General features: G+C 45.9%; 1 protein-coding gene across 1 annotated transcript in view; it reads right to left on the bottom strand.

The window, feature by feature from the left end:
• Positions 1-12,581, bottom strand: part of LOC129715548 (arf-GAP with Rho-GAP domain, ANK repeat and PH domain-containing protein 1-like) — a 39,417-nt gene extending 26,836 nt beyond the window's left edge. The window contains exon 1 of the mRNA XM_055665422.1: positions 12,488-12,581. The gene's annotated coding sequence lies outside the window, so the exon portion shown is untranslated. The remainder of the gene's footprint in view (positions 1-12,487) is intronic.
• Between the last annotated feature and the right edge of the window lie 1,964 nt (positions 12,582-14,545).

The raw sequence follows: 14,545 nt of genomic DNA, 5'->3' as shown, positions 1-14,545 counted from the left end.
ACGTTTAGTGCGAGATAAAGTGGTGAGGTTTCGATTATGGAAGAAGGCCTCTTGGTTGGAGTTTAGAAGAAAATCCTCCAAGGATTAATCAGCAAAAAACCGATGATGAAGATTAGTTGAGTTTATTGTCACGTGTACCGAGATACGGTGGAAAGCTTTTGTTGGGTGCTAACCACTCAGCGGATGGGGGAGGTGGTGGTGATGGGGTGGGGGGTGGGGGGGGTTTGAGGGAGCAGGGCGAGGTAGGGGCAAACCAAGGATAGACTCGGCTTGTACTCGCTAGAATTTAGAAGATTGAGGGGGGGATCTTATAGAAACTTACAAAATTCTTAAGGTGTTGGACAGGCTAGATGCAGGAAGATTGTTCCCGATGTTGGGGAAGTCCAGAACAAGGGGTCACAGGTTAAGGATAAGGGGGAAATCCTTTAGGACCGAGATGAGAAAAACATTTTTTACACAGAGAGTGGTGAATCTCTGGAACTCTCTGCCACAGAGGGTAGTTGAGGCCAATTCATTGGCTATATTTAAGAGGGAGTTAGATGTGGCCCTTGTGGCCAAAGTGATCAGGGGGTATGGAGAGAAGGCAGGTACAGGATACTGAGTTGGATGATCAGCCATGATCATATTAAATGGCGGAGCAGGCTCGAAGGACCGAATGGCCTACTCCTGCACCTATTTTCTATGTTTCTATGTTTCTATGTACAAGAGGATTATAGTGGGAAGGAAAGCTAAAGCAGTTCGCAGTGTCAGAAGACTAGGAAGGGCAGGCGGGGGAAGAGGGACAATGAAGGGCCTTCAAGGAAAAGGTCAGAACCATCTTGAACTCCCGTGTCTAATTATAAGTCGTGCCTTGAGATCTGGCCCTTAGGAGGTGCTTGGTGGACTCACTGTGGTGGATGTTAATTTGTGTTTACTGTCTGTTCTGTTGTCTATTATTGTATTATTGTATGTGAAGTGGGCGCATGTGCGGAGCTCTTCTAGAGTGCGCGCATGCGCAGGACATTTCCGGAGTGTGCGCATGTGCGAAGTATTTCGGGCGGGAAAAGCCTGCGGAATCAGCCACGTTTGCCAGACGTTTCTGAGTTTGTGTATTGCAGAAATAAGTTGCTTAAAGCTTAAATAAAGTTAAGTTAATTACAAGTAGTGAAAGTTTCATTTATCTCACAATTTAAGCAACTTATTTTCAGAAGTCAAACAGTCCGACCTGGGATGGAGAAGCTACTGAAACCACAACGCTTGGATCTGGATCCCAACTCACCTGCTGCTGCAAAGAATTGGAAGCATTGGCTTCGCATACTAAATAACTTCTTTGATGAGTGTGGCAAGACAGACTTAAGACATTAATAAGCTTTGTCTCTTCTGATGTATATGATTACATAGAGGAATGTACAACTTATGATTCTGCTATTGATGTACTAAGCAAACTCTTCGTTAAGACACCCAACGTGATATTCTCTCGACACCTCCTTGCTACTCGGAAACAAAAACCTGGTGAGTCACTTGATGAATTTTTACAAGAACTTCAAAGACTTAGTAAAGACTGTGCCTTCAAAGCAGTTACAGCTGATCAATATCGACAGGAAGTTAGTCGAGACTCTTTTATCAATGGTTTGGCATCGCCTTTAATACAACAGAGACTATTAGAACACAAAACCTTGGATTTACAGTCATCTTACAATCAAGCTTAGACTTGGCTCAGAAAAATTCAGATGCTTATGGCTCATCTAATGTGTATTCTGCTGCAACTACTACAAAAGAATTTCACCCACGTACTAATATGGAGCAAACGGAAACAATTTCTACTGATAAAGGTGCCCTTGCTGCAGCATATAATTATTCAATAAGGAACTGGTACTTTTGCGGGGGGTAATATTCATAAGAGAGAGACATGTCCTGCTCGAGAAGCAACTTGTAATAGTTGTGGCAAGAAGGGACATTATTCTAGAGTATGCAAGTCCAAAGCAACTACTAAAACTGTGACTGCTGCCATATACACGCCTTCTTTACGTGCAATTACAGCTGCATTTCCGCAGAGCTTGCCTCATGCAGCTACAACTGTATCCATTAATGGCCATACACTTAATGTACTACTTGATTCTGGCAGTTCAGAAAGTTTTATAAGCGAACAAGTTGTGTCCCGACTAAATCTAACTATAATTCCTTCAAATAGAGAAATCTCGATGGCTCTGACAACTCTCAATACTCAAATTATAGGATCTTGTATTGTAGACTTTATTCTGAACAAAACTAGCTATAAATAGTAAGATTAAACGAGAACTTACCAGTTCGAAGTTTGATCGTTATTTTATGAGGAGTACGTTGAGGGAATACGTGAAGAACCCCGCCAGGACGCATGCGTGTCATTCTTCAAAGCTGCGGTGTGAAATCACAGCTAACTGTAATGACTGAACATAGTAAGATTAGAGAAGAAAATACCAGTTGAGTATATGATCAAGGGTGGGAGCGGAGGGCACGTATTCCCTCAACGTTACTCCTCATAAAATAACGATCAAACTTCGAACTGGTCTCGTTTAATCTTACTATTTTACTTCAGAGTCACGTGAGTGACTACGTGAAGATTTCAAAGCTCTGTGATTTCATGCCGTGGAAACGGGTCCATGCATCACAGCTGCCTTAATTGACTGTGGGAGGAATTGTGTTAACATGTTAAGACATGAATCCAACATTGAAATCCATGATAAATTGTTAACAACAAATTATAGCCCCTATTTATGGGGTGAAATTATATTACAGAACTTAAAATTGACTCTGCAAAGTTCCAGTTTAACTACTGGTTTGTGGTAGAATAGTTGGAACATTTTCTCCTTATCCATCCTGCTGTCTCGAGGATTTGGTTCATTGGTACATCTAACTCCATGGCTGCCGATGTAGCTGCAGCCCTGGTGGAATAAGATTTGAATATGTTAGTATCCACCCCAGCTGTTATTAAAACCTGTTTCAGCCATCTGGAAATATTTTGAACTGACACTTTTTTGTGGGTTTGTTTGTGCCTGATTAGTAGTGACATCTCGTAGCCTCAGATGTTTTTGGTGTTCCCCATATAGAACAATAATTGTCTTATTATACAGAGATGATATAACCATATAACCATATAACAATTACAGCACGGAAACAGGCCATCTCGGCCCTACAAGTCCGTGCCGAACAAATTTTTTTTCCCCCCTTAGTCCCATCTGCCTGCACTCATACCATAATCCTCCATTCCCTTCTAATCCATATGCCTATCCAATTTATTTTTAAATGATACCAATGAACCTGCCTCCACCACTTCCACTGGAAGCTCATTCCACACCGCTACCACTCTCTGAGTAAAGAAGTTCCCCCTCATGTTACCCCTAAACTTCTGTCCCTTAATTCTGAAGTCAAGTCCTCTTGTTTGAATCTTCCCTATTCTCAAAGGGAAAAGCTTGGCCACATCAACTCTGTCTATCCCTCTCATCATTTTAAAGACCTCTATCAAGTCCCCCCTTAACCTTCGGCGCTCCAGAGAATAAAGACCTAACTTATTCAACCTTTCTCTGTAACTTAGTTACTGTAGGGTAATCCCTAAATTCTATTTTGAGGCCTGATGACCCGGTCTGTTCTGTTTGACTAATTCGTAATATGAAACGTTATATTCCTGTTGAAGAAGTCATATAGTCCAGCCTTAACTTATATACGACTGTACCCTTAGTGCAGTGACCAAAGCCATCAGCATGACTGTTTTGTGCATCAATCTATGCAGGGACAGAGCTGTTGTGGAGACCAATTCCTTAGCAACGTTAGGGCAATACTCATATCCCATTTAGAGAGTACCTTGTTCTTGGGGGATAGATATTAAAAATTCCCCTCATAAGTTTGGTTACCAGGGGGTGAGTCCCAACAGAATGACGCTCTGATCCTCGCCATAGATATGTTGATAGGGCACTTCTGGCGCAGTTAATGGCACTGTAACTGAGCCCCTCATCATAATGGAGGCCTGCCAGGAATTCCAGAACAGACGTTATGTTCATCGAACTGTAGGTGATGTTGTTTCTGTGACAATATATCTCCCATTTCCTGATGTATACCAGATATAGTTTTTTGGTGGACTGTCTGTGGCCCGCTGAGATAATGTTCAATGTTCGGTCCGCCAGTCCCAGTTGCAGTAGAGGTTTCTTTAGACTCTACAAATTGATAGGTCTGTTGTATTTGACATGGATGGGTTCCCCTGTTACGGGATGAACCAATAATCTGGTTGTTTCAGGATGGTGATACATGGTTAAACCCCATGTTGAGTATCACAGGGAACCATGGTTAAGTAGGCCAATCGGCACTACCAATTACCAGAGGCTGAGTCTTGTTGTATTTTTCGTAATACCCGACTGATGATGCAGAAAAGAAGAGAATGCACAGATAAACAATTGCCCCCTCAATGCAGGGAAAAGCATCTGTCCCTGCTGTCCCAGGGTCTGGTTCCCAAGATTAAGTCTTATTTTATTGAATTTGCATGACCTGATGTCTGTCACTGAATTTTGGGGTTACCTGGTAGGTAAGTAGCTGATATTCCAATATTTCTCTGGATACACCATTACCAAGTTGTATTAGTCAGATTGTCACTCTGTAGTCTAACATGCTGGTGATTTATCCCAGAGCAGTATGACTTTAGGCCATAGAACGCACCCCACATTTCCAGGTAGTTTATGCCCAGTGTCTGTGATAATGGTGCCTCCTGTGCCTTGCATCTACCTCCACAGATGGAGATGGAAATTGGTAGTACCCCAACCAAGCACACTGGCATCAGTTTGTAGCACCACTAAGGGTTTGCTGATAACGATAGGGTTGGAACAATGCCGAATGTTATCCCTCCACCATTTTAATTCCATAAGCTTTGATTGGTGGCTTATTGATCTGTCGAAATGCTGTCTTTGGCTGTAGGAGATCCTTAATGTTGTCGCCTTTATGAGCCCCAGGGCTTTCCTAAGTCCTGCTCCGACATGTTTCCAGATGCTATTTCCACGACTGGAACATTCAGGGATGGGCAGTTTCCTGGTCCCAAGCATTTTTGCAGTGGTGACCATCGTGGTCTGGCTGTATGTATTTGGACACCATGACCAGTAGATTTTGCCTTCCTGCACCCCCTGCAAACTTGTAGTTTTGGTTGTCAAAACCCCTCTTCAGGGTCAGCCTAGAATTGAGCCCCCAGTACTCCCCTCTGACGAGGGAGATGCACTGTGCAGCCCTACGTCAGGTGCTGCTGTGGATGTTTTTTATATCCCCACGGTGACTAGACTCCATCTCCCGCAGTCTGTCACGTTGGAGCTTTTGCTCCATAAGCCGCTCCAACCGGCTCCAGCGCTCACAGTCGCTGGCCACTCGCGGCTGTTCAAAGTCGGACTCATCAGTCAACGACTCTTTTGGTTTTCTTCTTGCCTTCCCGCCCAGCCATGGTGTTTAATCTGGCCGGTGCGGGAGTGAAGTCATGCACAGCTGTTCCCTTACGGGTGATTCCTGTGTCGCCTGCCGTTGTTTGAACAGCTCTCCATGTTTCCCCACCTGTGAAACAATATGGGGAGAATATAGACCACAGTTTCACTTACCTGCAGGTCCAGGTTTAAACTGTCGCTACGGGGGAACGTCGTTCCACCCCGCATCCTGCCGTTTCAACTTGTCAAAGTCGACGGCCCCATTCTGAATAGTCTCCCGCCCGGCCGTGGTGTTCTGGCCGGCGCGGGACCAAAAGCCGGCACAGCTGATCCCTTACGGGGCTTGTGCCTTCAGCTGCTGCTGGCTCCCGCAACTTCGCGGTCCTCCCCAGCCAGTTTCACTCGCAGCACTTGTGGACACTATTTTGTCCAGCTTCCCCCCCCCCCCCCCCCCCCCCGTGTAAAAACAGCGCGGGGACAAAAACTACCGCAGAGTAAATCACTTACCTGCTGGTCGCGGTTTCAAACTTACCGCTGCGGGGGAACGCTCCACCCCGCCTGTCGTTTCGCAAGCGTGAAAGCGATATGACACGCATGCGTCCTGGCGGGGTTCTTCACGTAGTCACTCACGTGACTCCGAAGTAAAATCTGTATGTCTTGGTATTTTGTAAAATTTGTGTAGCGATATAATTCTAGGTCAGGATTTCCAGAAACTGCACAGATCACTTCAAATAATGTATGAAGGAACTATGCCTGATCTTGTATTGTCAAAGCCACCAGCATTGTGTGGTCTTTCTGCTGCATCTGTTGAATGGCCTTCATTATTCACTAATTTATCCTCCAAGTGCAAGTCAATTGCTACAAAATCAAGACATTTTAGTAAAGATTATAGGAACTTCATCAACACAGAAGTGTTTTACAAGAGGGGATTATAGAACCCAGTTCTTCCCCTTAGAGGGCACAAGTTGTCGTGGTTAAGGACCCCTTGGAGAGACATAGAAAGAGACTCTGCATTGATTACTCTCAAACTACAAACCAGTTCACGGAGCTTGATGCATATCCATTACCTCGAATAGAAGAAATTATCAATACATTAGCTAAGTATAAGATATTCTCTACTTTTGACTTACTATCAAATTCCTCTGAAGGAATCAGAGAAGAAATACACTGCGTTTGAATCAAATGGGAAATTATATCACTGCTGCAGAGTTCCTTTTGGGGTAACTCATGGCGTGGCTGTTTTTCAGAGAGAGATGGACAAACTTGTTGAACAGGAAAACCTTAAAGATACTTTCCCTTATCTTGATAATATAACTATTGCAGGAAAAGACCAAACTGAACATGGTGAAAATGTACAACGGTTTTTAGATGTTGTACATTAAATGAGGCTAAGTCAATAACATCAGTATCGTCAATTAATATTCTCGGTTATTGGGCTGGAAATGATATAATCAAGCCTGATCCAGAAAGACTCCGCCCACTCCAAGAGATACCTGTTCCAGCAACATTAAACTCTCTACGAAGGGTTCTTGGGATGTTTGCATATTATGCCAAATGGATACCAAATTTTTCTGACAAAATTCAACCTTTGATTAGAGCGAAATCTTTCCCCCTTGACTCTACAGCAATTGGTGCCTTTACTTCTTTAAAGAAACAATTGGAATCTGCGACATTGCACGCCATCGATGAGGATCTCCCCTTTGTTGTTGAATGTGATGCCTCTGATTTAGCAGTATCAGCTACATTAAATCAAGGAGGACGACCAGTGGCTTTCATGTCTCGTACTCTCCAAGGTAGTGAATTGCACTACCCATCCATCGAATAGAAAGCTACAGCAATTATTGAAGCAGTGAGGAAATGGAGTCATTTCCTTGCTCGCCAGCACTTCACTTTGATAACAGATCAGCGTTCAGTGGCTTTTATGCTGGATAATCGGAAACGAACAAAGATTAAAAATAGTAAAATTCATGACTGGAGGATTGAATTATCTGCATATAGTTATTCAATTGAGTACCGCCCTGGTAAGGATAATGTTGCTCCGGACACATTAACTCGAGCATTTTGTGCCTCTGTTCATTCTTCTGCACTCACTGATCTTCACAATGGGCTGTGTCATCCTGGAGTCACTCGTTTGTTACACTATGTTCGTTCCAAAAACTTACCTTTCTCTACAGAAGATGTGAAGATGACGTGTGCTTCATGTAGAATCTGTGCTGAATTAAAACCAAGGTTCTTCCGTCCTGAAGAAGGAAGATTGATCAAAGCTACTCAACCTATGGAACGTTTGAGTATTGACTTCAAAGGGCCTTTACCATCCTCCTCTCAAAATGTTTATATACTTACCTTAGTTGACGAATATTCGAGGTTTCCATTTGCCTTTCCTTGTCCAAATATTTCAGCTGCTATGGTTATCAAATGTTTAGATCAACTGTTTTCATTCTGTGGATTTCCAAGTTACATACATTCTGATAGGGGCACCTCATTCATGTCAAAAGATTTAAAGGACTACCTTTCTAAGAGAGGAATTGCAACAAGTAAAACAACACCATATCATCCTATTGGAAATGGTCAGGTTGAGAGGTATAACGGAATCATTTGGAAAGCAGTGAAACTGGCTTTAAAGTCAAATGATATACCAGATCAGCAGTGGGAATGTGTTCTACCAGATGCATTACACTCCATCAGATCTCTACTGTCAACTGCTACCAATACTACTCCACACGAACGGTTCTTTAACTTCAAGGGGCGTTCTTCTAGTGGTACTTCTCTGCCATCATGGTTGACGAGCCCTGGGCCTGTGTTGCTTCATCGGTATGTCTGATTAAATAAGAATTAACCTTTTGTTGATGAAGTTGAACGGACTGATGTCAACCCTTCTTATGCAACTATCAAGTATCGGGATGGACATCAGTCAACTGTCTCACTTCGTGACCTTGCACCATGTCCATCTTCTCCATCAGCTGCGTCACTTCCTGATAACACTAATCGAGAACTTCCTCTGTCAGCTCCGTCACTTCTTGATAACACTAATCGGGAATTTCCTCCAACACTTCCAGCATCCTCTATGGAAACTTCTACAAGAAATTCTAAAATTGAAAATCTAAATAACAATATGAGTGAAGTTGATGACCAAGCAACATATCTATACCCCCAGCTATTGAAACACCTGTATCTCCTGAGGCTCCAGTGCTGCAACGGTCATCAAGACGTATTAAACCTCCCAACGTATAAATAGGAGGGGAGAATGAAGTGGGCACATGTGCGCATGTATCTTGTATTCTTGTATCTTGTATTCTTGTATTCAAATTTATTGTCATTGTCTCAATTAGAGACAACGAAAATGAATTTCCCTTTATAGTCAGCATCATAAAAATAAATATATAATAAATATTAAAACATATTAAAAAAATAAAATAGAATTAAAAAAAAAAAAAAAGCACAAACACAGAAAGTCCACGACACAACACAACACAATGGCACCAAGGTGAGGAAGGCACCATAGTCCAGCCAGCCTCCCCTCCGATCTTCCCAGATGTTCATCCGTGGTCGGGGCCTTCCGAGCACCCGCAGTCGCCGCCCCCGTGTGGCCCGATGTTCATGCCCTCACGCCGGGCTGGTGGAATGCCGACACCGAGCCCCGACGGTGAGCATCCTCCTCCTCAGCGGCCCGGACCTCCCGATCAGCCGCCTCCCGCTGCCGGAGTCTGCAGCTCCTGAGTCCACAGGCCGAGCCGGGCAGAGTCGCAGGACCCCGCGTTGTAGTCAGCGCCGCCCGCGTTGGGAGCTCAGCAAACTGCAGCTCCAGGATGTCGATGCAGCAGGTCCAGCACTCCGGGCTCCAGACGGCGACCCCCGGTAAGGCATCGCCAGCCCCGCGATGTTCCAGCGCTGTCCCGCCGCTGCTGGAGCTCCGGTCGATCCCGGCAGTAAAGGCCGCGCCAATCCAGGTAAGTAGGCCGCTGTGGGGGGAGGGGGAGGGCGAGGACGCGACTCGAATAATAGTCGCGTCCTCACCAGGAAGTGGCTGAAGGATGGTATCCCCCGCACCGTGCCCTCTTCCCCCACATAAAGACATTAAAAAAATCATAAAAAACACACATCAACATAACTAAAAAAAACAAAAAAACAAAAAGATACCCGGCTGAAGGTGGAGGCTGCTGGCACCAGTGCCACTGGAAGTACAATACATGCGCGGAGCTCTTCTAGAGTGTGCGCATGCGCAGGACATTTCCGGAGTGTGCGCATGTTCGAAATATTTCAGGCGGGAAAAGCCTGCGGAATCAGCCATGTTTGCCAGACGTTTCTGAGTTTGTGTATTGCAGAAATACGTTGCTTAAAGCTTAAATAAAGTTAAGTTAATTACGAGTAGTGAAAGTTTCATTTATCTCACATCAATATGTATGACTGCAGGCACGAAATTTCGTTCAGACGGAAAGGTCTGAATGACAATAAAGGAAATTCAATTCAATTCAATTCAATTCATTTCAATATGATGAAATAATGGGTCGAATAATGGGTCACTTGAATTTAGAAGGATGAGAGGAAATCTTATAGAAACATATAAAATTCTTAAGGGATTGGACAGGCTAGATGCAGGAACAATGTTCCCCGATGTTGGGAGAGTCCAGAACCAGGGGTCACACAGTTCAAGAATAAGGGGTCGGCCATTTAGGACTGAGATAAGGAAAAACCTTTTCATCCAGAGAGTTGTGAATCTGTGGAATTCTCTGCCACAGAAGGCAGTGGAGGCCGATTCACTGGATGTTTTCAAGAGAGAGTTAGTTTTAGCTCTTAGGGCTAACGGAATCAAGGGATATGGGGAGAAGGCAGGAACGGGGTACTGATTGGGGATGATCAGCCATGATCACATTGAATGACGGTGCTGGCTCGAAGGGCCGAATGGCCTACTCCTACACCTATTTTCTATGTTTCTATGTTAGACATGGACTAGACAGACTAGACCTAGACCCTTCGGCCCAGCGAGTCCGCACCGACCAGCGATCACGGAATACTATCCTACACACACTAGGGACAATTTACAATCTTTACCGAAGCCAATTAACCTACAAACCTGCACGTCTTTGGGAGTGTGGGGGGAAACTGGAGCACCCGGAGAAAACCCACGCAGGTCACGGGGAGAACGTACAAACTCTGTACCGACAGCACCCGTAGTCAGGATGGAACCCGGGTCTCTGGCGCTGTGAGGCGGCAACTCTACCGCTGCGCCACCGTGCCACACTAGTTTACTTTATCCTTATCTCAGTTTAGCTTAGCGATATAGTACAGAAACAGGCCCTTCGGCCCACCAAGTTCACGCCATGCACCCGTAATCCCTGCACACTAATACTATCCCACACACACACGCTAGTGACAAGTTACTGAAGCTAAGAAATTGTCCACAGTTTAAGAATAAGTAAACCCGCTGAGTTTCTCCAGCATCTTTGTGTACCTTCGATTTTCCAGCATCTGCAGTTCCTTCTTAAATAAGATTATCAAGGGTTTGGACACACTAGAGGCAGGAAACATGTTCCCGATGTTGGGGGAGTCCAGAACCTGGGGCCACACAGTTTAAGAATAAGGGGTAAGCCATTTAGAACGGAGATGAGGAAACACTTTTGTGGTGAGTCTGTGGAATTCTCTGCCTCAGAGGGTGGTGGAGGCCGGTTCTCTGGATACTTTCAAGAGAGAGGCTCTTAAAGATAGCGGAGTCAGGGGATATGGGGAGAAGGCAGGAACGGGGTACTGATTGGGGATGATCAGCCATGATCACATTGAATGGCGGGTGCTGGCTCGAAGGGCCGAATGGCCTACTCCTGCACCTATTGTCTATTGTCTAATGAATCTGGAGGTATGGGTTCGTTTTTTCACACTCTGTACCTCTTGCCTGATGGGAGGGGTGGGGGGGGGGGGGGGGGGAGGGGAGTGGCCAGGGGGTTCTTGGGCGGCTCTTTGGCGCTGTGAGGCAGCAACGCCACAACGCTGCCCCCCCCCCCCCCCTTCTCTCGACATCATTGCACAATCAAATGCAGAAGTTTCAACTAACATGCAAGTGGAGTTGCTTTACGCAATCACAGGACAAGCACCAGGTCGCGAGGTGGTCACTGAACTGACAAATGCAGAAGCTCAGTGTGAAATGTGACTGCTGCCATTTCCTCAACACAGTTACTGTAAGAGAAACGAGCTGGGTGGCAGTGTGAACTGCGAGGAGGATGCTATGAGAATGCAGGGTGACTTGGACAGGTTGAGGGAGTGGACAGATGCTTAAATTGCATTCCACGTCCTAAATGGCTTACTTCTTATTCTTAAACTGTGTGGCTCCTGGTTCTGGACTCCCCAACATCGGGAACATGTTTCCTGCCTCTAGCGTGTCCAAACCCTTAATAATCTTATATGTTTCAATGAGATCTCCGCTCATCCTTCTAAACTCCAGAGTATACAAGCCCCATTCTCTCAGCATATGATAGTCCCGCCATCCTGGGAATTCATCCGCTCCATTCTCTCAGCCTATGACAGTCCCGCCATCCCGGGAATTAACCTTGTAAACCTACGCTGCACTCCCTCAATAGCAAGAATGTCCTTCCTCAAATTTGGAGACCAAAGCTGCACACAATACTCCAGGTGTGGTCTCACTAGGGCCCTGTACAACTGCAGAAGGACCTCTTTGCTCCTATACTCAATTCCTCTTGTTATAAAAGCCAACATGCCATTTGCTTTCATCACTGCCTGCTGTACTTGCATGCTTACTTTCATAGACTGATGAACAAGGACCCCCCAGATCCCGTTGTACTTCCCCTTTTCCCAACTTGACAACATTCAGATAATAATCTGCCTTCCTGTTTTTGCTACCGAAGTGGATAACCTCACATTTATCCGCATTAAACTGCATCTGCCATGCATCTGCCCACTCCCCCAACCTGTCCCAGTCACCCTGCATTCTCATAGCATCCTCCTCACAGTTTACACTGCCACCCAGCTTTGTGTCATCTGCAAATTTGCGAATGCTACTTTGAATCCCTTCGTCCCAACCATTGATGTGTATTGTAAATAGTCACTGGAAGGGAGGAGGGAATAGATTCACTCACCTTCTCGTTCTCAAAGTATCTCAGGTAGTCTGTGTCCAATCTGACGAACCGTCTCTGGTAAATGTAGGAGCTGCAAAGGCCGGGGGAGAGACAGGTTAGTCACAACGCACCAACGCCTCAACGTCCTTAGAAGGTTTAGGAAGTTCTGCATGTCCCCGACAACTCTCACCAACTCCTACAGATGCGCCGTGGTCAGCGTTTTATCGGGATGCATCACAGCACGGTTTGGGAACAGCTCCATCCAAGACCCGCGGGAAATCGCAGCGAATTGTGGACGCAGCCCAGACCGTCGCACAAACCAACCTCCCTTCCATCGACTCCATCTACACCTCATGCTGCCTCGGCAAGGCCAGCAGCATCATCAAGGACCAGTCTCACCCCTCGGCCACTCCCTCTTCCCCCCCCTCTCCCATCCAAGAGGAGAGAAGTATGAAAACGCACACCTCCAGATTCAGGGGCAGTTTCTTCCTGGCTGTTATCAGGCAACTGAACCATCCCACCACAACCAGAGAGCGGTCCTGAACTACTATCCACCTCATTGGTGACCCTCGGACTATCTTTATTTGGACATTGCTGGACTTTATATAGCACTAAATGTTATTCCCTTTATCCTGTATCTGTACAGTGTGGACGGCTCGATTGTGATAAGGTCATATGTGATAGATATAGAATTAGGCCATTCGGCCCATCAAGTCTACACCGCATTTAATCATAGCTGATGTATCTCTCCCTCTTGACCCCATTCTCCTGCCTTCTCCCCATAACCTCTGACACCCGTACTAATCAAGAATCTTTCTATCCCTGCCACTGACTTGGCCTCCACAGCCTTCTATGACAAAGAATTCCACAGATTCACCACCCCCTGACTGAAGAAATCTCTCCTCATCTCCTTCCTAAAGGAACGTCATTTAATTCTGAGGCTGTGCCCTCTGGTCCTAGACTCTCCCACCAGTGGAAACATCCTCTCCACATCCACTCCATCCAGGCCTTTCATTATTCTGTACCATTTCAATGAGGTACCCCCTTCATCCTTCTAAACTCCAGCGAGTACAGGCCCAGTGCCGACAAACGCTCATCATATGTTAACCCACTCATTCCTGGGATCATTCATGTAAACCTCCTCTGGACCCTCTCCAGAGCCGGCACATCCATCCTCAGATACGGGGCACAAAATGGCTCACAATACTCCAAATGGGGCCTGACCAGCGCCTTATAGAGCCTCAGCATTACATCCCTGTTTTTGTATACAAGCCCTCTTGATATGAATATTTTTCTCTGTAATTTTGTGCACATGACAATAATAACCTAAACTAAACACTATTTAACCAAAGCTGATGTGAAAAGATAACTGAAATGGCAATGCAAGGTCCAATGGCATATTACTCTGTTTAAGAAAGAACTGCAGATGCTGGAAAAATCGAAGGTAGACAAAAATGCTGGAGAAACTCAGCGGGTGAGGCAGCATCTATGGAGCGAAGGAACAGGTGACGTTTCGGTTCGAGACCCTTCTTCAGACTGATGTAAGGGTGGGGGGGTGGGAAGTAGAAAGGAAGAGGCGGAGACAGTGGGCGGTGGGAGAGCTGGGAAGGGGAAGGGAAGGAGGGAGAAAGCAGGGACTACCTGAAATTGGAGAAGTCAATGTTCATACCCCTGGGGTGTAAACTACCCAAGCCAAATATTAGGTGCTGCTCCTCCAATTTGCGTTGGGACTCACACTGGCCATGGAGGAGGCCCAGGACAAAGGTCGGATTGGGAATGGGAGGGGGAGTTGAAGTGCTGAGCCACCGGGAGATCAGGTTGGTTATTGCGAACTGAGCGGAGGTGTTGGGCGAAGCGATCGCCAAGCCTGCGCTTGGTCTCACCGATGTAGAGCAGTTGACACCTAGAGCAGCGGATGCAGTAGATGAGGTTGGAGGAGGTGCAGGTGAACCTCTGCCTCACCTGGAACGACTGCTTGGGTCCCGCCCCCCCCTCCCCCACATCAGTCTGAAGAAGGGTCTCGACCCGAAACGTCACCTATTCCTTCGCTCCATGGATGTTGCCTCACCCGCTGAGTTT

Source organism: Leucoraja erinacea, unplaced genomic scaffold, assembly GCF_028641065.1.
Source record: "Leucoraja erinacea ecotype New England unplaced genomic scaffold, Leri_hhj_1 Leri_1238S, whole genome shotgun sequence".
Classification (NCBI taxonomy): Eukaryota; Metazoa; Chordata; class Chondrichthyes; order Rajiformes; family Rajidae; genus Leucoraja; species Leucoraja erinaceus.
The sequence above is the reverse complement of the archived record's forward strand: the minus strand, read 5'-3'. Positions and strand labels throughout refer to the sequence as shown.